We start from the raw sequence: 25,355 nt of genomic DNA on the forward strand, positions 1-25,355 counted from the left end.
CCTCATCTGTAAAACAGAATGAGAACTGTACTAAGTCTAGGCTTTTTAACCTTTGTGTAGATATGCCATAGATCCTTTTGGCAGTCTGATGAAGCCAATGAATCCCTCCTCAGAATAATGTTTTGAAATTCATAAAATAAACTATGTAAGATTGCAAAGGAAGTCAATTACATTGAAACACTCTTTCTAGTTATAAATCTATAATACCATAAAATCTTCTGAATGGAATGGACCTGGAGTAATCTTGTTTCATCAGTCTTGAAGTCAGAATGGGAGAGTATCTTAGAGATCATTGAACCCAAGCTTGTATTTGGGGACAGTCAGGTAATTCTGCAGTCTCATTTTGTTGGGAATGGACTCTTCTCATGATGCGTATAAGGACAGTAAGAAAAATAAGAGAAGAAATTCTGAGTTCTTGACTCTGTCAGTTCCCTTTATCTGCCTACAAGCAATGAACCTGAACCCTATAAAGGAAACCAAAACATGACCTAGCTTCCTGATCTTTCTTTGGAGCAACTAAAGAATTTTTCCATCACATGGTATTTACTATCTAGGTCATGGCACAGTGGATAGAATGATGGATCTAAACTCAGGAAGGCCTGAGTCCAAATCTGGCCCTAGGTACTCCTACTGCTTATTTTCCTCCTTTTTGGGCAAGTGACTTTATTTCTTAATATATCAGTTTCTTTCTCTGTAAAATTGGATAATAATCTTGTCCTAATTAGAAGCATTATTATTAATAATATTACTTCTAAATTAGAGCTGGCCTTCCTGGTTAATCTTAGTTCAGACCCATACTCTTACGATGACCCTGGAAATTTTAGATTTTAGAGGTAAAGACAGAAATTTTGCTTCCTGTGCAATGAATTGTTCCATCTATGTTTGGCACTTTTCACTCCTGCATGTTCCAATGGTTATATAAAACCTCAGAAACTCATCTCACCAACCAGTAAGCTGGAAGGTAATATAATTGGGCAGAACTGGTCCCAGCAACTCAGTAAGAGCTCTTAGCTTCTCAATAAGCATTAAATTTGATTTTGTTCTTAAAACTTACACATGGGCAATCTTCTTTGACAAGTATTTATAAATACATAAATATATAATATATCCATATAAATTCTATATTAATAACATCCATATAAATTCTACATATAATAAATAAATATAAATAATAAAATAATAAATAATAATAAATACATTTATACATTAACAAATGTGTTTATTTGATTCCTATGCCTGACATGGCTATCCACCTTTCTCTCCATATGCTTCATTTTTTTTTTCTTCCTTTGAGAAACTGCATACAAGTGGATTAATGGTTTTAATTAAAGAGATGCATAAGTGAGAAAAAGTTAGGCTGGTCATAAGAGTAATGGATAATTAAATAATGGGTTGCTTTTGTGTCCCACTGTTATCTTCATGATGTCAAGAAAAAGAAAGTAATCTTCCCCACTTTAGTATACTGAATGGACCTTTTGTTACAAAGTCATGGATGGAAGTTATGGGTAGACATGGATAGGTTATCATCTGCATTGTCAGATGGCGAAAAAGGGAATATGCATTTATATAGTGCCTACTATGTGCCAGGCACTGTGCTAAGTGCTTTACATACATTATCTCGACACAAGTACCTTGGAGATGGTTGCTATTATTATCCTTGTTTTACATTTGAGAAAACTGGGGGGGGGGGGAAGAGGGGAGAGAGAGAGAGAAAGAGAGAGAAGAAAAGGAGAAGAAGAAGAAGAAGAAGAAGAAGAAGAAGAAGAAGAAGAAGAAGAAGAAGAAGAAGAAGAAGAAGAAGAAGAAGAAGAAGAAGAAGAAGAAGAAGAAGAAGAAGAAAGGGAAGGAGAGGGAAAAAAGAAGGGGGGCGGGGAGATAGATTAAATAATTTGCCTAGGATCACACAGCTAGTAAATACCTGAGGCCAGATTTGAACTAAGGTTTCCTGAGTCCATGTGTGATTCTAGGCAAATGAAATGATAATTCCCCTTAACTGGAACAGGGGTCAGGTAATTTAGACAAGAGATAGCTAATTTGGAAGTGTTCTGGCATTTAATAGTTACTTTGAAAACATGTGTATGGCATTATTGATAATGCTGTGCGATATTCTGAAAATTCCTTCCTGTTTGCTATGAATATTATTTAATTATTCTTTATGAACTTTATTATGAACTTAAGGATAAAACATATTTCAATATACAAAGAAAAAAGATTGCATTTGAAGCTGTAAACTTGTAAAGTTTAACTGCATGTTAAATAAAAGTAGTCATAAAATTATCTTGTTTGTAACACGTTTAAAGATTACATTTTTGTTTTCGTCTATGCATTAAAAACATATTATTGATTCTTTTTTTTTTCATTTTCTTTATTTTTTCCTCTTTACAATTTTCAAGTTTAAAGGTTAATCCTTGCTGGGAGAGTGATAGCCCTCCCCAAATGCCCCAAATTGTGCTGGGATGAAAGTAATAATTGAACTCATGCTAATGAGCCTCCCTCACCTAGGCAACTGACATTTTTCAGGATATTTTCAGCCAGCAGTAATCCAGGAAGACTTTTCTCCACCCTAATGCAAAGACTAGCTTTTAATTCTAAGCTAGAAAAGAATTTGACATTAGATTGTACCATTAAGTAGTGCTGAGAAAACCTATAGTGATTCCAAACCAAATGCTAGGGATGGAATTCCTCTAAGGCAGATTTACTGAGGCCATTGTAATGATTCTGAGAAAATGTGTATATTGGCCATCTAGAATTTGCTCATAAAATGGATATGATTTTATACATTTAGCATATTTTTAATCTCTAAAATCAAATATAAGCTCCTCTGTTTGCCAGGCAAATTCTCAACTTACCTTTCCAGTCTTAATACATATTATCCTTGCCAAGTACTCAAACTAAACTGGTCTTCTGACTGTTACTCACATAAAACAGTCTCTATCTCTTCGCATTGGTCAGGTTCCCCATGCCTTCACTCCTTCCTGAATTCTACCTCTTGGATTCCCTAGTTTTCTGTTGGATTCATGTCAAGCACTGCCTTCTGTATGAGGTTAGCTGCTGGTGCTCCTCCCAAAGCAGCCAGGTTCCCTTTCTCTTTTCTACGTAGAAGTTGTTGTTTGTCCTTCATTCTCAAAGTGGACTATGATATCAGGGAATTAATGCCATGGCAAGCAAGTGAATTGGATTTAAGTAAGGGAGGGCTGTGCAAGGTCACCTGGCTCACTTTCCTCTCCAGAACCATCTGGGTCTAGTGACCACATAAGCTCCATTTGGTCATTGTTTGGATCCCAATTCATTCGGATTGAATATAAATAGCAATCATTTCTGCTTTGGCCAGAAACCCTGAGCTTTCCTGTCCAAGTTTTATTTATTTTTAATTTTTTAATAATACCCTTTTATTTTCAAAATTCACACAAAGATAGTTCTCAACATTCACTGTTGCAAAACCTTGTGTTCCAAAATTTTCTCCCTCCCTTCTCTCACCCCTCTCCCTAGATTGCAAGTAATCCAGTATAGGTTAAACATTTCCAATTCTTATAAACATATTTCTTGCTGCACAAGAAAAATCAGATCAAAAAGAAAAAAAATGAGAAAGAAAACAATAATAAAAAGGTGAAAATATTATGTTGTGATCCACATTCAGTCCTTATAGTCCTCTCTCTAGATGGCTCTCTCCATCACAAGTCTATTGGAATTGCACTGAATCACCTCATTGTCGAAAAGAGCAAAGTCCATCACAGTTGATAATCACATAATCAATCTTATTCTTGCTGTGAATAATCTTCTCTTGGTTCTACTCACTTTGTTTAGCATCATTTCATGCAAGTCTCTCCGGACTTTTCAGCCTTATTCTGCTGATCATTTCTTACAGAACAATAATATTCCATAACATTCATATACCACAGCTGATTTAGTCATTACCCAACTGATGGGCATCCACTCAGTTTCTAGTTCCTTGTCACTACAAAAACTGCTGCTGCAAATATTTCTGCACATGTGGGTGCTTTTCCATTTTTTATGATCTCTTTGAGCTACAGACCAGAAGAGACACTACTGAGTCAAAAGGTATGCATAGTTTGATAGCTCTTTGGACATAGTTCCAAGTTGCTCTGCACAATGGTTGGATCAGTTCACAACTCCACTAACAATGTATTAATGTTGCAGTTTTTCCACATCCCCTCCAATATTTGCCATTATTTTTTCCTATCATCTTAGCCAATTTGAGAAGTGTGTAGTGGTACCTCAGAGTTGTCTTAATCTGCATTTCTCTGATCAGTACTGATTTAGAGCATTTTTGATATGTCTAGAAATGGCTTTAATTTTTTCATCTGAAAATTGTTTATATCCTTTTATATGAACAATTTATCATTTGGAGAATGACTTGAAATCTTAGAAATTTAAGTAGATTCTTTTTATATTTTAGAAATGAGGCCTTTACTTATATCCTAAAGAAACCTAAAAGGAGGGAAAGAGACCCACATGTGCAAAAATGTTTGTGGCAGTCCTTTTTATAGTAGCAAGAAACTGGAAACTGAATGGATGCCCATCAGTTGGAGAATGGCTGAATAAATTAAGATCTATGAATGTTATGGAATATTATTGTTCTGTAAGAAATGACCAACAGGATGATAACAGTGAGTCCTGGAGAGACCTACATGAATTGATGCTAAGTGAAATGAGCAGAACCAGGAGATTATTATAAATGACAACAGCAAGATTATACAATGATCAATTCTAATGGACGTGGCTCTCTTCAATAATGAAGTGATTCAGGTCAGTTCCAATGATCTTGTGATGAAGAGAGCCATCTGCATTCAGAGAGAGAACTGTGGGAACTGAGTGTGGATCCCAACATAGCATTTTCACTCTTTTTCTTGTTGTTTGCTTATGTTTTATTTTCTTTCTCATTTTTTTCCTTTTTGATTTGATTTTTCTTGTGCAGCAAGATAATTGTATAAAAATGTATGCATATAATGGATTTACCATGTTTAACATATATTGGATTACTTGCTATCTAGGGGAGGGGGTGGGGAGAAGGGGGAAAATTGGAACACAAGGTTTTGCAAGGGTTAATGTTGAAAAATTATCCATGCATATCTTTTTTAATTTTAAAAAAGAGAAAAAAAGAAATGAGGCCTTTATTAGACCCTTGGATATAAAATTTTCCCCTGGTTTTCTGCTTCCCTTCTAATCTTGTCTTCATTGGTTTTGTTTGTACAAAACCTTTTTTAGTTTAATATGATCAAATTACCCATTTTGCATTTAGTTTTTCTTTGGTCACAAATTCCTTCCTTTTTCACAGATCTGAGAGATAGACTATTTCTTGTTCTACTAATTTCCTTACAATATCACCCTTTATGTCTACATCATTTCAACTTTATCTTGGTATAGGCCCAGATTTATTTATTTAGATTTTTTTTGACTATGTGAAAGAGGAGATTCTTTGATTCAATTGCTACTTGGTCTTAATCACTGACTGGATATGACTTCAGTCAGACTAAGATCTGTTGAAGACCTGAGCTTAGTATCCTGATCCGATTTATATGATCTTCTCAAAGGGGACACCTGGGAATACTGATCTCCAAAAAAAGATTAGAAGAGGCACGAGTCCCATAAAATAATGACCACTCCTTAATTGTCAGAGAGGGGGTTGATTACCCACCCCTAAATGCCAACCCACTTTTCTTGTATAGTCAATTGTGTTCTTAGACTCCCTGCTTTCCTGCAAGTCAATAAAGAGGATCTTTCTCTTCTCACTTGGGTCACTACCCTTATTGAGATAACTAGTCTGACCTTCTTTGTATATAGTCATGTACATCACTGTTAATAAACTGATTTTTCTCAGAGCATGTTCATCAGTTTATCTTTATTGAATTTACTCATAATGGTTGTACTTAGAACCTGTAGTACTAGCTATATACCTGGGACTCTCCTGTCCCCATAGCAGAGTGGACAACACAGATAATTAGACCTTCATGTTAAGCATAGCAGCTGGGTAGAAAAAACCTGTATCTGGCCTTCATTGCATGTTTCTGAATGATGGTATTGTCAACACAAACTAGATTGTAGCAGCAGCAGAAGTTTTGAGCCACTTCAACTTTGCTCTCCCCTATGCCATCAGGATCATTCCTGTTTTGCCAGAGGTAATAATTGCTCACTGATGCAGAAGACAAAGAGGCCCATTTGGTCATGCAGGTACCCAGATGGGACAGCAGCTGGTATTGGGCACCTGGGAAGGACTGGAGGCCTAGTAGGGCTCAGAGGTAATTATGCATTTTTTTCTAAGTTTGCCTGTAAACCTGGCAGATTTTGTTCTAATGGTGAAACATCCTCGGAGGTTATTGTCTGTTTTTTCCAAAATTGTACCACATTGCACATCAAGACTAGCTGGAGTGACTCCGGTCACAATCTCCCAGCAGGAGCCACCAAATGTGAGGTGAAAGTAGCAAACCCAAGCAGCAGACTGTAATCAGCTGGACATTCCCCAGGGAAGTCATCATCACCCCATAATGAATGACCTCTCCCACCTGAGCAGAATCACAATTTCTCTATGGCAGCAGAACCTTTCCTTTTAACTGAATTATTTTCCACTAGATTCAGATTTTCCATTGTGGGAGAGAGAGCAAATATTGAGAAAATGTATGTTCAATCCACTGGAATACTACATAAATTTTGAATTGAAATGATGATGATGTTGGTAATGATGACGATGATGATGATGATGGATAGAAACTGTAGTCCTCTTAGTTCTTGAGCTTATGATATATATGCTATATGGTATACTTATGGTGTTTTTCTACAGCTTTTGAGACTGAAAATAGTATTGGAGCTGGGACCTTAAAAATCATCTGGGCCAATTTTCATATTTGTAAAGGAAGCAAATGAAGCCCAAAGTCACAGTAGTATGTGTCAGAGGAAGGATGTGAACCCAAACTTTCTAGGACAGTAACATGCTACCTCTACTAAATTCTCTTGTTAGACATGAGATGTAAACGTAAATCATCAGATGAGGAAGATTATTTTTCCATTATATTAATAACTGATGATTAAATTAGAATTAAGACTTTTTCTCTTTCCTTCCTCATTCAGAAACCAGCACCTATGTAGGACAGCCAGTCAATTAGTCTTTAAAGGAGCTTTCTGAAAGAAGAGATTGCCCAAATTGCTTCTAAATTTTGGGCAGGACCCCATTCAACTAAGAAAAGTTACTTCTGTTTAGAGTGTAAACAGAATTCTAGCCTCCAAGCATCAAATGGATGCCCCTGCACTCCTCCATTACAGTTTAGGGTGATCCAGCTCATGAAGGAGAAAAACAACCAGATCGATCTCAGTAGAGATGAACTCTTTTCTCTAGATTGTTGGAGGTGGCTTAGTGTCATGATCAAGCCACATTCTCAGCAGGAAAAGCTGAAAGCTTTCAGCCTACTTCCTCATTCGAAAGTTCACCCCTTCTTTAATTGTTCACCAATCAGGTTTGATTTCCATCTGTCAGGGCACACACTCTACCTTTTTTCTAACGGTATTTAAGCATTTGTTGATATCCATGGTTTTGTCTTTGGTTACTAAAAGAAATCACTGACCATCAATTTATTGATTAAAAATGAAGACTGAATGTGGATCAAAGCATAGTATTTTCACATTTTTTGTTGTTTGGTTTTTTTCTCTCATGTTTTTGTTTTCCCTTTTGTTCTGATTTTTATTGCACAGCATGACAAATATTGAAATATGTTTAAAAGAATCGCACAAGCATGATAAATGTGGAAATTTGTATAGAGGAATTACATGTTTAACATATATTGGATTATTTGCTGTCTAGGGTAAGGGGTAGAGGTAAGGGAGGATGAAAAATTTGGAACACAAGATTTTGCAATGCTAAATGTTGAAAATTATCTTTACATATATTTTGAAAACAAAAGGCTATTATTAAAAAAAAAGAATTGCACATGTTTACCACATATCAGATTGCTTGCTTTTGTGGGAAGAGGAAGAGGGAAATAGAGGAAGAAAAATTTGGAAATAAAGTTTTGAAAGGAAAAATGTTGAAAACTATTTTTGTATGTATTTGGAAAAATGAAAAAAAAAGACTAAATCCAAAAAAGTTTAATGATTAACAACTAGTCTAATTAATAAATTGCTTATGGATTACCCAGAAACTCTGTCTCACAGGTTTTTTATTTGTCTTCCCATCTGGAAAAGATACACCTATCATATCTATTATTATAAAGCCAGAGTCTAGAGATTATGTGGCTGTAAATTTGGTGTTTTTTTATAAGATGGTCTTGCTATAGGAAATCAAAAGTGCAGTAATGAGACTGATAAGAAACATATTTGATCTGTTTGGAAAGAAAATAATGAAGTTCAGGAATCAGGTAGAATTTAGAGGCATACAGTCACCCCTTCCCCCGCCAATCCCCAGTCACAAGGTAGAGAAGGGTTTGATCAGGCAGCAGTCCTCAGTGGTTGATGAGAATGTGCAACTATAGTAGAGAAACTGGTTTGAAAGCCACTGGGTATTCTCATTGCAAAGGACAGGATCAGGCAGTAAACATAAGCAAGTTGGTGTCAGGGAGGAACCAGGGTTGGGAAGAACAAGTGCAAACTAAGTCCTAGCTCAAAAACTTAAGTGTTTTTGCTTAATGACCGGAGAATATAGGTCAAACTGCCCACCTCTCCAAAGGAGTCAGATGCTTGGTTTAGTCTTGCCAAGGCTTTGGGTAGAGACTTTGTTGCTGTGGGTGTAACAAAACTCCCCAATACCACAAGCTAAAATGCCAAACTGATCCTGATCTGTATTTAAAAGTACCATTCATTTTTGTCTCTGTAATAAAGATGTATTAAGATAAGAGAAGTGGCAGATAGCTTTGGCAATAAGAGCTGAGAAAGAAATTAAAGGAATTAGAATAGGTAATGAGGAAACCAAATTATCACTCTTTGCAGATGATATGATAGTATACTTAGAGAACCCCAGAGATTCTACTAAAAAGCTATAAGAAATAATCCATACCTTTAGCAAAGTTGCAGGATGCAAAATAAACCCACATAAGTCATCAGCATTCTTATATATCACTAACAAAATCCATCAATTAGAGTAACAAAGAGAAATCCCATTTAAAATAACTACTGATAATATAAAATATTTAGGAATCTATCTGCCAAGGGAAAATCAGAAACTATATGAGCAAGACCACAAAACTCTTTCCATACTAATAAAGTCAGATCTAACCAATTGGAAAAATATTAAGTGCTCTTGGATGGGGTGGGCAAATATCATAAAGATGACAATACTACCTTAACTAATTATTTATTTAGCATTATGTCAATCAGACTCCCAAAAACTATTTTAATGACCTAGAAAAATTAACAACAATTTCATATGGAAAAACAAAAGGTCAAGAATTTCAAGGGAATTAATGAAAAAAAATCAAATGAAGGTGACCTAGCAGTACCAGATCTAAAATTATATTATAAAGCAGTGATTACCAAAACCATTTGGTATTGGCTAAGAAATAGACTAGTTGATCAGTGGAATAGGTTAAGTGCAAAGGACAAAACAGTCAATAACTTTAGTAATCTAGTGTTTGACAAACCCAAAGACCCCAACTTTTGGGATAAGAACTCATTTTTTGACAAAAATTGCTGGGAAAGTTGGAAATTAGTATGGCAGAACTAGGCATTGACCCACACTTAACACCTACCTAGATAAGGTCAAAATGGGTTCATGACCTAGGCATAAAGAATGAGATTATAAATAAATTGGAAGAACATAGGATAGTTTACCTCTCAGACCTGTGGAAGAGGAAGGAATTTGTGACCAAAGAAGAACTAGAGATCATTATTGATCACAAAATGGAAAATTTTGATTATATCAAATTGAAAAGTTTCCATATAAATGAAACTAATGCAGACAAGATTAGAAGGGAAGCAATAAATTGGGAAAACATTTTTACAGTTAAAGGTTCTGACAAAGGCCTCATTTCCAAAATATATAGAGAATTGACTCAAATTTATAAGAATTCAAGCCATTCTCCAATTGATAAATGGTCAAAGCATATGAACAGACAATTCTCAGATGAAGAAATTGAAACTATTTCTAGCCATATGAAAAGATGCTCCAAGTCATTATTAATCAGAGAAATGCAAATTAAGACAACTCTGGGATACTACTACACACCTGTCAGATTGACTAGAATGACAGGGGAAAATGTGGAATGTGGGAGGGGATGTGGAAAAACCGGGACACTGATACATTGTTGGTGGAATTGTGAATACATCCAGCCATTCTGGAGAGCAATTTGGAACTATGCTTAAAAAGCTATCAAACTGTGCATACCCTTTGACCCAGCAGTGTTACTACTGGGCTTAGATCCCAAAGAGATTTTAAAGAAGGGAGAGACCTGTATGTGCAAGAATGTTTGTGGCAGCCCTCTTTGTAGTGACCAGAAACTGGAAACTGAGTGGATGCCCATCAATTGGAGAATGGCTGAATAAATTGTGGCATATGAATATTATGGAATATTATTGCTCTGTAAGAAATGACCAGCAGGAGGATTTCAGAAAGACCTGGACAGACTAACATGAACTGATGCTGAGTGAAATGAGCAGGACCAGGAGCTCATTATATACTTCAACAACAATACTGTATGAGGATCAATTGTGATGGATGTGGCCCTTTTCAACAATGAGATGAACCAAATCAGTTCCGATAGAGCAGTAATGAACTGAACCAGCTACACCCAGCAAAAGGACTCTGAGAGATGACTATTAACCACCACATAGAATTTTTGTCCACCTGCATTTTTGATTTCCTGCACAAACTAATTGTACACTATTTCAAAATCCAATTCTTTTGTGCAGCAAAATAACTGTTTGGATATGTATACTTATATTGTATTTAATTTATACATTAAGCTATTTAACATGTATTGGTCAATCTGCCATCTGGGGAAAGGGGTGAGGGGAAGGAGGGAAAAAATTGAAACAAAGGGATTTGCAACTGTCAATGCTGAAATATTACCCATGCATGTATCTTGTAAATAAAAAGCTATAATAATAAAAAAAATAAAATTAAAAAAAGAATGTAATTAAATGCCAAAAAAAGAGAAGTGGCATAATAATGAACAGAACCCAAATTTTAGAGTCAGGAAGTCCCGGGTTCAAATCCTCCCTTACATACTGGTTGGTTGAGTCTGGGAAAATAATTGCAGCCTTAATTTCCTCATTTGTAAAGTGGGGGTAAAAATATCTTTAACATTCACTTCACAGGGCTGATTCAAGGGTCAAAAGAAATAAAGTAGACAATGTGTTTTCTAGAATCTAAAGAGCTCTAAAACATGTTACTATAATTTTTATCGGCAAAGCAAGGATTTGGAAGGAAGGAGGTAAAAAGAACTGAGAAAAAGCATTAGGAAATCATTTTGGGGAATAGGAAGAGAAAGGATTGATTGACTTGTGAGTTATGTGGGTAAGAGAATAGGGGAGTAGGGAAAAAAAACTGACCTAGCCCCACCAAGTATTCTATGAATAATAGAACATTTTTACGTTGTTGAGAGATTCTATTAAGCCATCATAAATCCTTCAAGTTTTCCCCAAGAGTTGCTATTCAGTGTGTTACTTATTGATAAAAGAATTTCAAGAAAATGAGATGACTGCCACATAACATTCATTTCCCCAGAAGCAAATTAATTTCCTTAGGTCTTTATTCATTGTTCCAAAAAAAATTACAGCAGATGATAGTTCCCACCCCTTCTTGGAAACCTTAACTTAATTTATTTGTAGTGAGAATTGGATGTTCATTAGAGTTGATATACCCAAAGCTATAGTATGGGAAGCCCCCTATTCGGATATAGAGAATAGGGGTGTACTTCGGAGATAATTCACTAATTCTAATATTTGACTCTAACATCCTGTGGGAAGCTTAACTTCTGCTGTGAGAGACAAGTTCTAGTTTCAGATTCCTTGAGCTTTTAATATTTTTTTCTGTGACTTTTCCAACAAGTGTCCCAATATACATTAGTGTGTAGATGATAGATAGACTTATGCTCTGTATGCCTAGGCCAGGAAATATCGACAAGAGATGATTAACATTTGACATAAACTTCTAATCAAAGCTTAATGAGTTTAGTCAGAACTAATGAGGTTGATGTTAGGATGCCTATTTGATTAGGATCTCCATTTTTCTAAGTAGAAAAAGGGAGAATGTCTCCTAATGGAAAACCTTCTGTTCCTTATTCCCAATGTCTATGTAACTTTTCTGAGAATCAGTAACTTTTCTGTAACTTGTCAAGTTTATGTGGATCTCAGTGGAGAAATGAAACACATAATAATTAAGTTCCATAAACTTTTATATGGTATCTAGCATGTACAAAGTCCTGTGCTAGTGAGTTTTTTAAAAAAAAAGAATCGAAAAATATGGCTTCATATACAGTATGGTGATATAAAAACAATGTTTTTTTTTTTTTAATTTCCAATGCCTTTCAAATAAGAAACTACTCTAAGTATCATCATCATTTCTTTTCCCTTAATTATTCCCACTAGTAAGACAATGTCTTCATATTAAAATGAGAAACAATTGATTAGCCTTTGAGATTCACTATTGATATTTGATCTGGAGAGAAGACTAAATAGCTGTTTTTAGTGAGGTCTAAGTTCCAGAATTATTTTTGTTCTATAAAATTTCAAATAAACTCCTGCAAAGAAACAAATTATTTAAAATAAAGCTGCATTAAATATGCAAAGTTGCTGTTAAGTTTTTCCAAAGACAAGAAAGTAAGCTATAACCCTGTAGTTTGGGATTGCTGATAAAGAGGCTAGAGGCAGGTCTCTAGCAGACTGTGGTAATTATTGGTTTTTGTACAGCATGATGATCCAGAATAATAATAGGTGTTCATTAGCCAAACTGAATGCTGGTTTTTCCTCCCATTTCCATCGATCTGTTTCCCTAATGAGTGTTAGAGGCACATGTAAGAACTTTAGCCAACCACTTATGGATGATGTTCCAATTAGGCTGCTTATTTAGCCTTTGTGTTTTGATTGGGGCATAGTTTTAAAATAGAAATTAAATTTTCAGTGTTAAGTATCAAGGTGATTTCACAGGTTTTGTTCCATTTGAGTTCAATACATTTTGGAAATAAACTTGATTTTGTAAATGATGAGGTTGTTTCCTCTGATACCAATTGAGTTAAGCTTTGTCACCCTCCAGGTTGATTTACGTCCAGTTTGCAACATTACCAAGTGTCTGTTATCATTCTTAATCAAACCCACTGGTCTCCAAACAAACCAGAGACAGTATGGCATCCAAAGGGAACGCCATCCCATTACTTCTTTTTATTGATTGTGTAGTTGCTTAATTTTATGAGAAGGCTTAGCTGCAGGCATCACTAAATATGAAGCCAGAAATCTGTTCATGCAAGGAAGATCTATAGATGCAATTTAAAAGCACTCAGTTTAGAAATTATGGGTGTGTTTTTTCCCCCAGTGGAGATTCTGTTGGGAGATGTACAGACATCTTATTCCTCCACGAAGTCGTTGAATTTGGACTGTGGGTTTTGACAGTCAAAGGAAATATTCTGAATTCACTTGTTTAACTACTGTCCTGCCTATACTCTGTTTTCAATTGAAAGAGATTAGAGTAAGATTTCCCAGATCCAGATCAAAGATACATAGCTTAGTTTTTTGCTTGTAGAAAGGTAAAGAACCTGTTCCATTGAAAGATACAGATCAAATCCAATGACAGTGGACCAGCCACATTTTAAAGTAGCATTGGAATTGTTATTGGGCATGATAATAATAGATATTTGCTTAAGAAAGGAAATCTTTGCAAGGGCAATCTCTGACATCTTTTCTGTCTTCCCCAGTATATGGTGGGGTGCTAAGCACAGGAGAGGATGCCCCACAAATTCTTGCTGATAGATTAATTGATCCAGTAGCTTTGGTTATAATAGTATTTATTAAAGGATTTGACCTGTACTGGGCAGGTGAAGCTTGCTATTTCTCTGAATCCCCAAGAGTAGCCAACAATAATCAGCTTTAAGTTGCAAGAGATTGTCTGCAGGTAAGGAGTAGAAAGCTAACTAGGTGATCAAGGCTTCCAAGGTTGTGAGCAGATCAATAGCTGACCAAGAGCTACGCAGCGCTGAAATATCAATGAAGAAAGAAGGTATGAATGTATGTGTCCCCCAAAGCATTACACCATGAATAGGGGCAGTGAGCCTTAGAGAACTCTATGGAAACATTGATTTCTTCGAGGTGAAGTGAGGTTGAAAATTATTTTCTTCATTGGAAGAAACAGGGAAAGTAAACAAGTTAGCTTTTCTGTGTAAGGGGTATCCATCTATTTGTTGCTTCTTATTTTAGTCTAATTGGATATTCTTACCATGGAAAGGTGAATTACTAAGCCTTTTTTTTTCACCTGTCTGGTTAGTGACTATTGAAACTGGGATTCCCTTTTGTGGAATAAGTGAGCTACTAGCTTTGACAGAAGCAATTTTTCTCTATCTAAGAAAGAAGGTTTATAGAAAAAGAAAGTTTATAGAAAAATTTTTAAGAGCCCGATAGAGTTAATTCTAGCTCTCTGTGAACAGTAGAAGCCCAGCGTGTTACTGTTGGGCTGAGAAGTTTCTCAGAGTCAATCTCAGTGGTTTCAATGGACCCCTAAGTGGGTGAAGATCTTGAAATTGAAACTAGAAAGGGATATGTCTCATCCTTACCAGAAAGGAAGATCAGAAACTGTAGACAGTGTGGTAGAATGAGGGGAAAATACTGAATTTGGAGGTTAAACATTTGGGTTTAAGTGAAAGTTAGGTCACTTGTAGCTTTGGGTTTTTTTTTTTTTAAAGCTATCTCACTTTTTCATATTTTGTTTTGGCAAAATGTGAGATTTCAACTAGCTGACTTGTAAGGTCTCATGGAATGCTAACTTTCTAAAGATATATGAGTATTGGAAACCCCATTTCTGGCATAGCTACAATGATTATGCAAAGTCTGGTTTTGGAAGCAAAAATTACACTAGAAAGAGAAACAGAACCAAAAAAGTGGCTGAGTTGGAAAATTCTAGACCTGACTATCCTTATTGAAAATAGACTACTTTCTCAGATCTAACCAATTGGAAAAATATTAAATGCTCTTGGATAGGGCAAGCAAATATCATAAAGATGACAATACTACCTAAACTAATCTATTTATTTAGCTCTAAACCAATCAGACTCCCAAAAAACTATTTTAATGACCTAGAAAAAATAACAATAAAGTTCATATGGATAAACAAAAGGTCAAGAATTTCAAGGGAATTAATGAAAAAAAATCAAATGAAGGTGACCTAGCAGTACCAGATCTAAAATTATATTATAAAGCAGTGATTACCAAAACCATTTGGTATTGGCTAAGAAATAGACTAGTTGATCAGTGGAATAGGTTAAGTGCAAAGGACAAAACAGTCAATAACTTTAGTAATCTAGTGTTTGACAAACCCAAAGACCCCAGCTTTTGGGATAAGAACTCATTTTTTGACAAAAATTGTTGGGAAAATTGGAAATTAGTATGGTAGAACTAGGCATTGACCCACACTTAACACCATATACCAAGATAAGGTCAAAATGGGTTCATGATCTAGGCATAAAGAATAAGATCATAAATAAATTAGAAGAACATAGGATAGTTTACCTCTCAGATCTGTGGAAGAGGAAAGAATTTATAACCAAAGAAGAATTAGAGATCATGATTGATCACAAAATGGAAAATTTTGATTATATCAAATTGAAAAGTTTTTGTACAAACAAAACTAATGCAGACAAATTTAGAAGGGAAGCAATAAACTAGGAAAACATTTTCACAGTCAAAGGTTCTGACAAAGGCCTCATTTCCAAAATATATAGAGAATTGACTAAATTTATAAGAATTCAAGCCATTCTCCAATTGATAAATGCTCAAAGCATATGAACAGACAATTCTCAGATGAAGAAATTGAAACTATTTCTAGCCATATGAAAAGATGCTCCAAGTCATTATTAATCAGAGAAATGCAAATTAAGACAACTCTGAGATACCACTACACACCTATCAGATTGACTAGAATGACAGGGGAAAATGTGGAATATGGGAGGGGATGTGGAAAAACTGGGACACTGATACATTGTTGGTGGAATTGTGAATACATCCAGCCATTCTGGAAAGCAATTTGGAACTATGCTCAAAAAGCTATCAAACTGTGCATACCCTTTGACACAGCAGTGTTACTACTGGGCTTAGATCCCAAAGAGATTTTAAAGAAGGGAGAGACCTGTAGGTGCAAGAATGTTTGTGGCAGCCCTGTTTGTAGTGGCCAGAAACTGGAAACTGAGTGGTGCCCATCAATTGGAGAATGACTGAATAAATTGCGGCATATGAATATTATGGAATATTATTGTTCTGTAAGAAATGACCAGCAGGAGGATTTCAGAAAGGCCTGCAGGGACTTACATGAACTGATACTGAGTGAAATGAGCAGGACCATTATATACTTCAACAACAATACTATATGATGATCAATTCTGATGGATGTGGCCCTCTTCAACAATGAGATGAACCAAATCAGTTCCAATAGAGCAGTAATGAACTGAACCAGCTACACCCAGCAAAAGGACTCTGGGAGATGACTATGAACCACCACATAGAATTCCCAATCCCTCTATTTTTGTCCACTTGCATTTATGATTTCCTTCATGGGCTAATTGTACACTATTTCAATGTATATAACTTGTAAATAAAAAGCTATAATAACAACAACAACAAAAAAGAAAATAGACTACTTTCCCAAAGAAAACAATGATTTCTGATGGCTTTCTGGATCTAGTTGTATACTGTCATACTCTGCTGATTTCCAACCTGCTAGTCTTGTAAGCTTGTTTGCTTCTAATTAGCATCACTGATTGTATCCTCCAAAGTACTGTACTCATAAATGTAAATTTCTGATTGATGTTGTCTCCATTAGAGGCTTCGTTCTGACAACCACATTCTTTGGGATTACTGATTTTGAAAAAAAAAAAAGGTGAAAAGTGGTCAACCTCAGTCCCTGTTGTACTGTAACTTTAGACTCATCCTTACTCAGGGCATAATTTTGACTGTCACTTACTTTGGATGGCTTGTTCTGAAGCCCCACCAGCATGGGAAAGTCACTTAACCTGTCTTAACCTGAGTTCCGTCAGGTCTAAAATGAAGGGTTGGGACTAGGAGATCCTTAATGTATACTCCAGAATCAAGATTATGATCTTATGTTTCCTCCTTAATTATATTTTATGCAAATGTCCCCGTTTCAATAGTAGTATTTAAACTAATTTAAATGCTAAAAATGAAGTTCTTGTTTAGTCATTTTCAGTCTTATTAGATTCTTTATTATCTCCAGAATTTTCTTGGCAAAGATACTGGAATGGTTTGCCATTTCCTCTTCTTGGTCATTTTACAGAGAAGGAAACTAAGGCTAACAGGGTTGTTACTTGCCAGGATCACACAACTAGTAAATGTCTTGAGACAGAATTTGAACTAGAGTCTCCCTTGATTACAGGCGTAGCATTCTATTCACTGCATCAACTAACTTCTTTAGAGATAGAGTTTGGAAGACAAGTACTGCCTTAGACATTTATTAGTTGTGTGACCCTAGACACAGACCCTAAACACAATCTCAATTGAAAGCCCTATCTGTAAAACAGGCATAATATATAGCACATTTGTCACATAGTTATTGTAAAGATTAAGCAAAAAACATAAAGTGATTTGCACTTTAATTTTAGAGAGCTATACAAATGCTAGATATTATTATTATAATTATTATTATTTTAGATGTAGCATGGCATAGTAAGAGCTATCTTCAAAGTCACATGGGTTCCAGGTTTGCCTTTGAGATATATTAATTATGTGACTCTGGGAAAATCACTTAACCTTAGTGTGGTTTAAGAAATTCTCTCTCTCTCTCTCTCTCTCTCTCTCTCTCTCTCTCTTCTCTCTCTCTCTTTCTCTCTATCTTTTTCTCTATCTCTCCTCTCCTCTCCTCTCCTCTCCTCTCCTCTCCTCTCCTCTCCTCTCCTCTCCTCTCCTCTCCTCTCCTCTCCTCTCCTCTCCTCTTCTCTCCTCTTCTCTTCTCTTCTCTCCTCTTCTCTTCTCTCTCTCTCTTCTCTCTCTCTCTCTCTCTCTCTCTCTCTCTCTCTTCTCTCTCTCTCTCTCCTTCTCTCTTTCTCTCTCTCTCTCTCCCTTCTCTCTGTGTCTATCTTTGTCTTTCTCTGTGTGTCTGTCTCTTTTCCTCTTTCTCTCTCTGTGTCTCTATCTTTCTTTTCTCTCTCCCCCTTTCTTTCTCTCTCTCTTTCTCTCTCTACTTCCTTCTCTGTCATATTTTAAAATTATTTTTAATGTCAGAATAGATATTTTTTCCTTTTTGAATTAAATTTTATTTTAATTATAAACTTAGCAAATGCCAAATATAATGAACCTTTGCATATACATAGTAGATCAGGAAAAGAAGATAAACAACTCTCTAAGATTATACATTTTAGAGAAGATGCTAAACTGCACTGATAAAGGGAGTTTTCAAATTGAGTGGTTATCATATAGATAACATAGATATATAATCGTCATATAGATAACATATAGATTGGTGAAATAATAGATCCTGTCCCTATCCCAATTATTTTTCTGTCACCTGAGAGACATACTACAATATTTGATCAGGAATGAATCCAGCTAATTCATAATGGTATGGCCAACCTATCCTCCACTGAAATATTTTTTCCTTCATACAGTAAAATATTTTGGGGGGGGCAGGGTTTAAAATTTATATCCATCCTGAGTTGATGGAGTATTCTTTTCTTTTATTGAAAATTTGTAACTGGTTTCTGCCATACAATATTTTGGAATTTATTCAGCTGCAGACCAAATACCCACAACTTGAAACAGAGAAGATTCATTCAGAGATTTAAGAATTATTCTTCTATGTACATTTCTAATGGCTGGTTCTGCTTGGATCATAGGTTGAGTGCCCATAAAAATGAACTTGGATTTCCCAGGTCTATTTGAAATTCTCTCACACACACATACACACACACACACACCCCTCTAATTTCACACCTTAACTTCCCCAATTAACATAGCTAGTGAGACCTTAAGACTTTACTTAACTAGAGCTTTTTAATTATGTAACATATCCACTAGAGGGAAAAATCTCCTAAAATCTCTTTAAAAATCTCTTTTATGTCATAAAATAAACCACTCTTTTCTTATGATTTGTTTTTGCTTTTCTTTTTTGTACATAATTTTCATTGTTTTAGCTGAACAAGATGAATTGGACCATTAATACTGAGCACTTAGTTCCTTCTGATGTTTCATCCCAGGTAAGCTAGTATCTACTTTGAGTATCTTCACATATATCTGTCTCTCTAAGTGTCTGTCTCTCTATGTCATCTGTCCATCTATATCATCTATGTATCTCTCTTTTCATCTATCAATCATCTGTCAGTCTCTGTTATTTATTTGTCTATCTATACATTTACATAGATCAGTGACATGTTTCTGTCCATAAGAATGCTATTTAAAAATCCCTAATAGATATAATTGGAATCAAATAATATTTTTATTACTCAATGATCTTGATATGTGGTAGTGGAAAGAACAATAGATTGAAAACCAAAGAAGTCTGGTTTCTTGTCTTGGCTTGAGACTGTCTTGTTGTATCCACCTGCACAAGACACTACTTTTTATTAGAGAGTAAATGAAATATTCTTTAAGGCCCATTCCAGATCCATATACCAGCAGAACTGAAGGCCACTGAGGTAAAATGCCTTGCCCATGGTCACATGGCTAATTAGTGAAAAAGCTACTATTTCAATTCTTCCTTTCTTTTATTTAACTTTAGAGTCAATTCTTCTAGTATGAGGTGTCCCTGGACAGTTTTATGATCTGTAACAGTATTGTCTTTGTCCATCCAGCTTATCTATCACTGCTCTCCCATCAATGGTGCCCTCCATGGAAGAGGATAATGAGATTCTCAGATGCTCAATTACAAGAGAGTCATTGAGAGGATTAAAGATAGCCCTCTTAGTCTTTGAAAGTAACTGTCCAAAGGAGGGCAAAGATACTAGAGGCTTGACTTAACACAGACTATGATGGGGCTTTTCCATCCTACATTTTAATTACAGCATTTGCAACTAAAATACAGAGCATCCCAAGAGGGTGATGCACTTGATCAATACAGATAGCCCTCTGATTGATGGCAGGGAAGGCTGCTGCATGGTCTCTAAGCAGTGATGATCCCACTCTAGCTACAGCATTATCAATACCTCGGACACTTACCATGCATTTCAGAGATACACAGTGGGTCCAATTTGGCCCTGTGTATTTTCCACTGTGAAAATTTTCTGGGGGCTGGCCCATGCTTTCGGCCACCAATATCTGCAACTGAAGGAAATCAAGCAGCACTAGTATTCTGAAGCTATGACCAGGAAAGAAAAAAAGACAATTGAAAGAGTTCCATCCATTTTAATGGCAAAGATTCATGGAAGACACTTTAGAAATATTTTCATAGAGATGGACTCCTCTAGGTCATAGTTATTTGAAAGGTTCAGAGTGATATTCAGCCCTTCAGTACTGTGTCCTCTCCCCCAGACGACCCTTATTGACTCCACTGATGGAAGCCACAAACACAATCATACTTGTACTTTTAAGAACGCCTAGTCTGCATTTTCTTTACCATTAAAACTAAGCAAAATCTAACCCTGAGTGTCAGCAGGCAAACTCTGAAAACCAGAGAATCCCAAAGGGACAAATCCTCTGGTGTGCTGGGTTCAAATTCTCATGAATAGAAACTCTCCTTGGGATATCGAAGAGCTCAGCTCTGCCTTTATTATTATGTTTAAATTGCCTTTGGTAAATGGCTCAAAACCACTTCTTATTTTTCCACTAAGCTCTGTAAAGGAGCTCATCTCTTTCGTATGCTTTCCAGATGAGCTCTGCAGTCCAAAGAATCTATTGGGAAGAGCACACAGAAAGTTCATGGCTGTGCCTCAGGATTTAGTCTCCTCTTTTCTAGTACTTTGCTTCTTCAACTAAGTCATTCTTTTTTAATATTACCATGCCCACTCATATAGCAAACCCATTAAAGCTGCAGGTTTATTTACTTCAATTGACTTCATAATTAGGAGTTGCTCTGGATAAAGTATTTAAAAAAAAATATATATATATATATACACACACATTTAAATGTATATTCCTATATACACAAACATACGCACCATGTGTCTATTTATATCTATCTCTCTAGAGATGCTATTGCTGTTCATATCAGTCCAATCAAGGAGGAGTTTAGCATAGGATTATTATTGTTTCTTTCTTACAGATATAATAGAAGTGCAGAAATCCTGAATATCTTATCATTGCAAGTAGAGAGTCAGCTATGGCTCTAGAGACAACAGTATTTCTGTCCTCTTGACATTTAGAGGCCATGAGTTTCCCCAGGTTTTATTATATAAAGGTTGCTGTGACCCTGGAGTTTGGCCAATGTAAAATGGAAGTTTGGGGGAGACTGGGCTGAGTGCCAAAAGTTAGCCCAGCAGCCTGGATCATATGACTCACAGTCCTAGTCCCCTGCTATTCTGACATTTCAACCCTGGAACCCCTATGCCCTCTCTTTTAATTTTCTTTTTTTATTGGGCTTATACCCACTGCCTTTGCCTCCATTGCTCCAATTGATAAAAGCAGGACTGGGAGAATGCTCTAGGTGTGAGCTGCAGTAACCTGGCAGGCACCCTCCTCACCTCTTCTCTGTTCCCTATTGGGCTGGCACCCCAAGATCAAAAGCTTGCTTCTGCCAGAGGTAGTAGACTTTAAATAAAAAAGAAAAGAAAAGAATTAAAAGAAAAAGAACTCAGCTTTGAAGCTGCTAAAGTCCCTTCAGAGTGAACATGCTGGAGAAAGGATGTCAGTCTTTCTCGCTCTCTTACCCCTGTCCCTTCAGGTTTTTTTCTCCCATCTAATTTTGGTATCAAAGCAAAACTGAATCCATTTTAAAAAATAGTTTTTAAGCAAGGTCATGGAGATTAATTCCAATTTTTGAAAGTCAGGAAAGCAAGAATCAAGCTACTCGCTGTGCCAAGTTGCAGACAGAGTATTTCTGGCATTAGATTTTCAATGGGGCACATCTGAAGGGGATGAGAGTTATCGCTTCTGGATAGGACTTTTATCCAGACAGCTGAAAGCACATTACTGTACACCTTCACAACATCCATATGAAGCAGTCAAAAGATCAGTTTTTATTATTAGCATCCGATTGGTGAGAAAGCTAAAGCTAGGGAAGGCTTGATGGCTGACCTCCGATTACCCAGTGTGTTCAGGGCAATGCCAAGGATAAAACTCTAGTCACTGGTCCCCAGTCTCATGCCTGGTTCACATGGGATTCTGTGTATTAGTAAGCTTGTAAAACCAGAATTTTTTTTCACTCTCTAGCATTCAATCATATTCTGTTTCAATTAGAAGGTAAGATCTTTGCAGGTCCTTTTGAAGAATCATGACTTTATATGAGCTGTTCAGGACTTAACTCCCTCGTTGGCCTATTAGGAAACTGTAATAGTGAGCTTGATCCTGCAGGCTCAAGCCATATTTGCTCTGGAGGAAACAGGCAATTGTTTCACGTGAGTCAAAATGCCTCTTCCAGCATTCCACTTAGTAAATAAGTTTTTTTTTTTCTGATAGTTAACTACCGAATAGTTAATGCACCTCAAAAAGCAAAAGCTCCTGGATGGAGGTGAGGTTGGGCAGAGTTCCATTTATTGGAGAAACTGCCTAAGTACATAGAGAGAATGTAAAAATTATCTGTATTTCAATATCTTTTCATTATGACAAAAATAACTAGCAGGTTATTTACACAATTGGAAGGTACCTTTCCACACTGGCCAAAAAAACCCACACATACAACATTTTTGATCTAAAGATTGTTGGTTACAGGATGATTTCAGAAAGGTCGGGAGAGACTTACACGAACTGATGCTGAGTGAAATGAGCAGGACCAGGAAATCATTATATACTTCAACAACAATACTATATGATGACCAGTTCTGATGGACCTGGCCATCCTCAGCAACGAGATCAACCAAATCATTTCCAATGGAGCAGTAATGAACTGAACCAGCTATGCCCAGAGAAAGAACTCTGGGAGATGACTAAAAACCATTACATTGAATTCCCAATTCCTATATTTATGCCCACCTGCATTTTTGATTTCCTTCACAAGCTAATTGTACAATATTTCAGAGTCTGATTCTTTTTGTACAGCAAAATAACATTTTGGTCACGTATACTTATTGTGTATCTAATTTATATTTTAATGTACTTAACATCTACTGGTCATCCTGCCATCTGGGGGAGGGGGTGGGGGATAAGAGGTGAAAAATTGGAACAAGAGGTTTGGCAATTGTTAATGCTGTAAAGTTTCCCATGCATATAACCTGTAAATAAAAGGCTATGAAAAAAAAATAAAGATTGTTGGTTACTTCCAAGCAATATAAGTGCTTGACAATAATTCTTTCTATATTCAGCAGAAAATTATCCTGATTGAAACCAAACACATTATCAGAAGGGAATTTCCATATTGAAAACCTCCAACAATAGCCAATTAGAAATTCCTAGTAGATTAGTCTTCCTTTCCTCTTCTCTCCTCTCCTTTTTTCTCCTCTCATCTCCTCCCTTCATTTATTTACTTTCCATCTTCCCTTAAAAATTATTTATGTTTTTCATGCATTTGTGTGATCCTTGCACATCTCAAGACTTGTAGTAGTATCTTTTAGAAATTCCCAAAGAGTAGTTATTTTTCTTTTCGTTTTACTGCTTCTTTAGCATGAAAAGAAAATTGGGATTGATGGCAAAACTTCGGGGTAAAATTAACTTGAGGATGAAAATAAAAACACTCTAGGTTCAGGAAATATTAAAAATAACAGTACTGGTGACAGTTTTAGAACAAATACGTTGTGGACACTCTCCATTTTTATTTCCACTAATTCTCCAAAATATGATAACCTAAATGGATACAACACATATGAGTTCACACTGCCAACTGAACTCTGGTTTGTAAACTATTGAAGTTTCTCTCTCTTCTGTTTAAATTGTACTTTATTGCCATATTGGCATATTTTAAATTTTCTATTTACAGATATATAGACCCTTGATGTATATAGATGTCTGTGTGTTAAACCCATGTGTTTTTCTTTTTAACTTATTTTAACTTGTAATATATTTAAATATATAACAAAACTTGGTGGAAAAAATTAAATGAATTACCTGTGCCTCACATCTTCTCTTACTTCTACCTTGTGGGTTTGATTCATGGGAGCAGGTTCACAGAATCTCTGAATAAGAAGGAACCTAGTCCAAGCTGGGATTCCCTCTGTTACATCCCTAACAATGACTAAAGCTTGAAGACCACTGGAGATGATGAATGAATGACATACTGCTTTCGGAACCATCCATTCCACTTTTGGATAGCTCTGATTGGTGAGAAGTATTTTTTCCCCTTATTCAGGTTGAAATATTTCTCTGTGCCATTTTCCTGAATTCCTCCTAGTACCACTGTCTTTTTACAACAAGCTCAACAAGGCTAATCCCTCTTCTCTATGACAGTCTTTCAAATACTCTACGACAGCTGTCATTTCTCCACTTAAATCTTCTCATCTCCAGGCTAAATGTCCCCAGCTGCTCATTCTAGCCTGGTTTTTCTTTTCTGGATGTGGTCCAGTTTGTCAATGTCTTTTGTAAACTGCATATACTATATTCAGGTATACTGTGAAAAGATTTGTGATTTCACTGTGTCAAAATCATATGCCATCACATCACAGATTCATAAATGGAAGAAAAAAAGCCCTTAAGGGTCAACCTCCTCATTTTACAGATGAGGAAACTGAAATTTAGTGAGATTAAGTGACTGATCCAAAGTCATAAAGAGAATGAGGGTAAATAGCAGAGAGTCCTGGGTTTGGACCACACCCTGAAAATCAAGTTATTTGGTATTTTAATGAATGCTGTTTAATATTATAATGAAAAATATATTGAGAGAAGCAAGGAAATATAAAAATGCACATTTCCTAACTCTTTAATTAGGTCATCATGATTTCCTCTAGCTCTGGCACTAATTTTCCCTAGCACCAAATAAATTACTGGTTGGTTTTTTTAAAAAGGATATGGCAAAATCCCATTGAAAGCATTACACCTGTACAGTTTCTATATTTTGACCGAGGAAAAATGAGCTGTGAAGGAGACAGTGCTTGCAGCTATCCTCAATTGGCAGAAATTTATTTCCAAAGTACTTTGAAAAGGAAATAAACGCCTAAGCACAAAATAATTTGATTTTTTTTCCACCTGGC

The 25,355-nt window shown here is 36.0% G+C and overlaps 1 protein-coding gene and 1 long non-coding RNA gene across 2 annotated transcripts in view; one reads left to right on the forward strand and one right to left on the reverse strand.

Annotated features, from left to right (window-relative positions):
* Positions 1-25,355, reverse strand: part of VWC2L (von Willebrand factor C domain containing 2 like) — a 175,304-nt gene that overhangs the window by 20,613 nt on the left and 129,336 nt on the right. The window lies entirely within an intron of this gene.
* On the forward strand, positions 6,204-24,499 carry LOC116422233. The gene is made up of 3 exons (XR_004232797.1): positions 6,204-6,257; positions 19,281-19,343; positions 24,332-24,499. It is a non-coding gene; the product is annotated as an uncharacterized LOC116422233 (long non-coding RNA).

This window comes from Sarcophilus harrisii, chromosome 3, assembly GCF_902635505.1.
Source record: "Sarcophilus harrisii chromosome 3, mSarHar1.11, whole genome shotgun sequence".
In the NCBI taxonomy this organism is placed as follows: domain Eukaryota; kingdom Metazoa; phylum Chordata; class Mammalia; order Dasyuromorphia; family Dasyuridae; genus Sarcophilus; species Sarcophilus harrisii.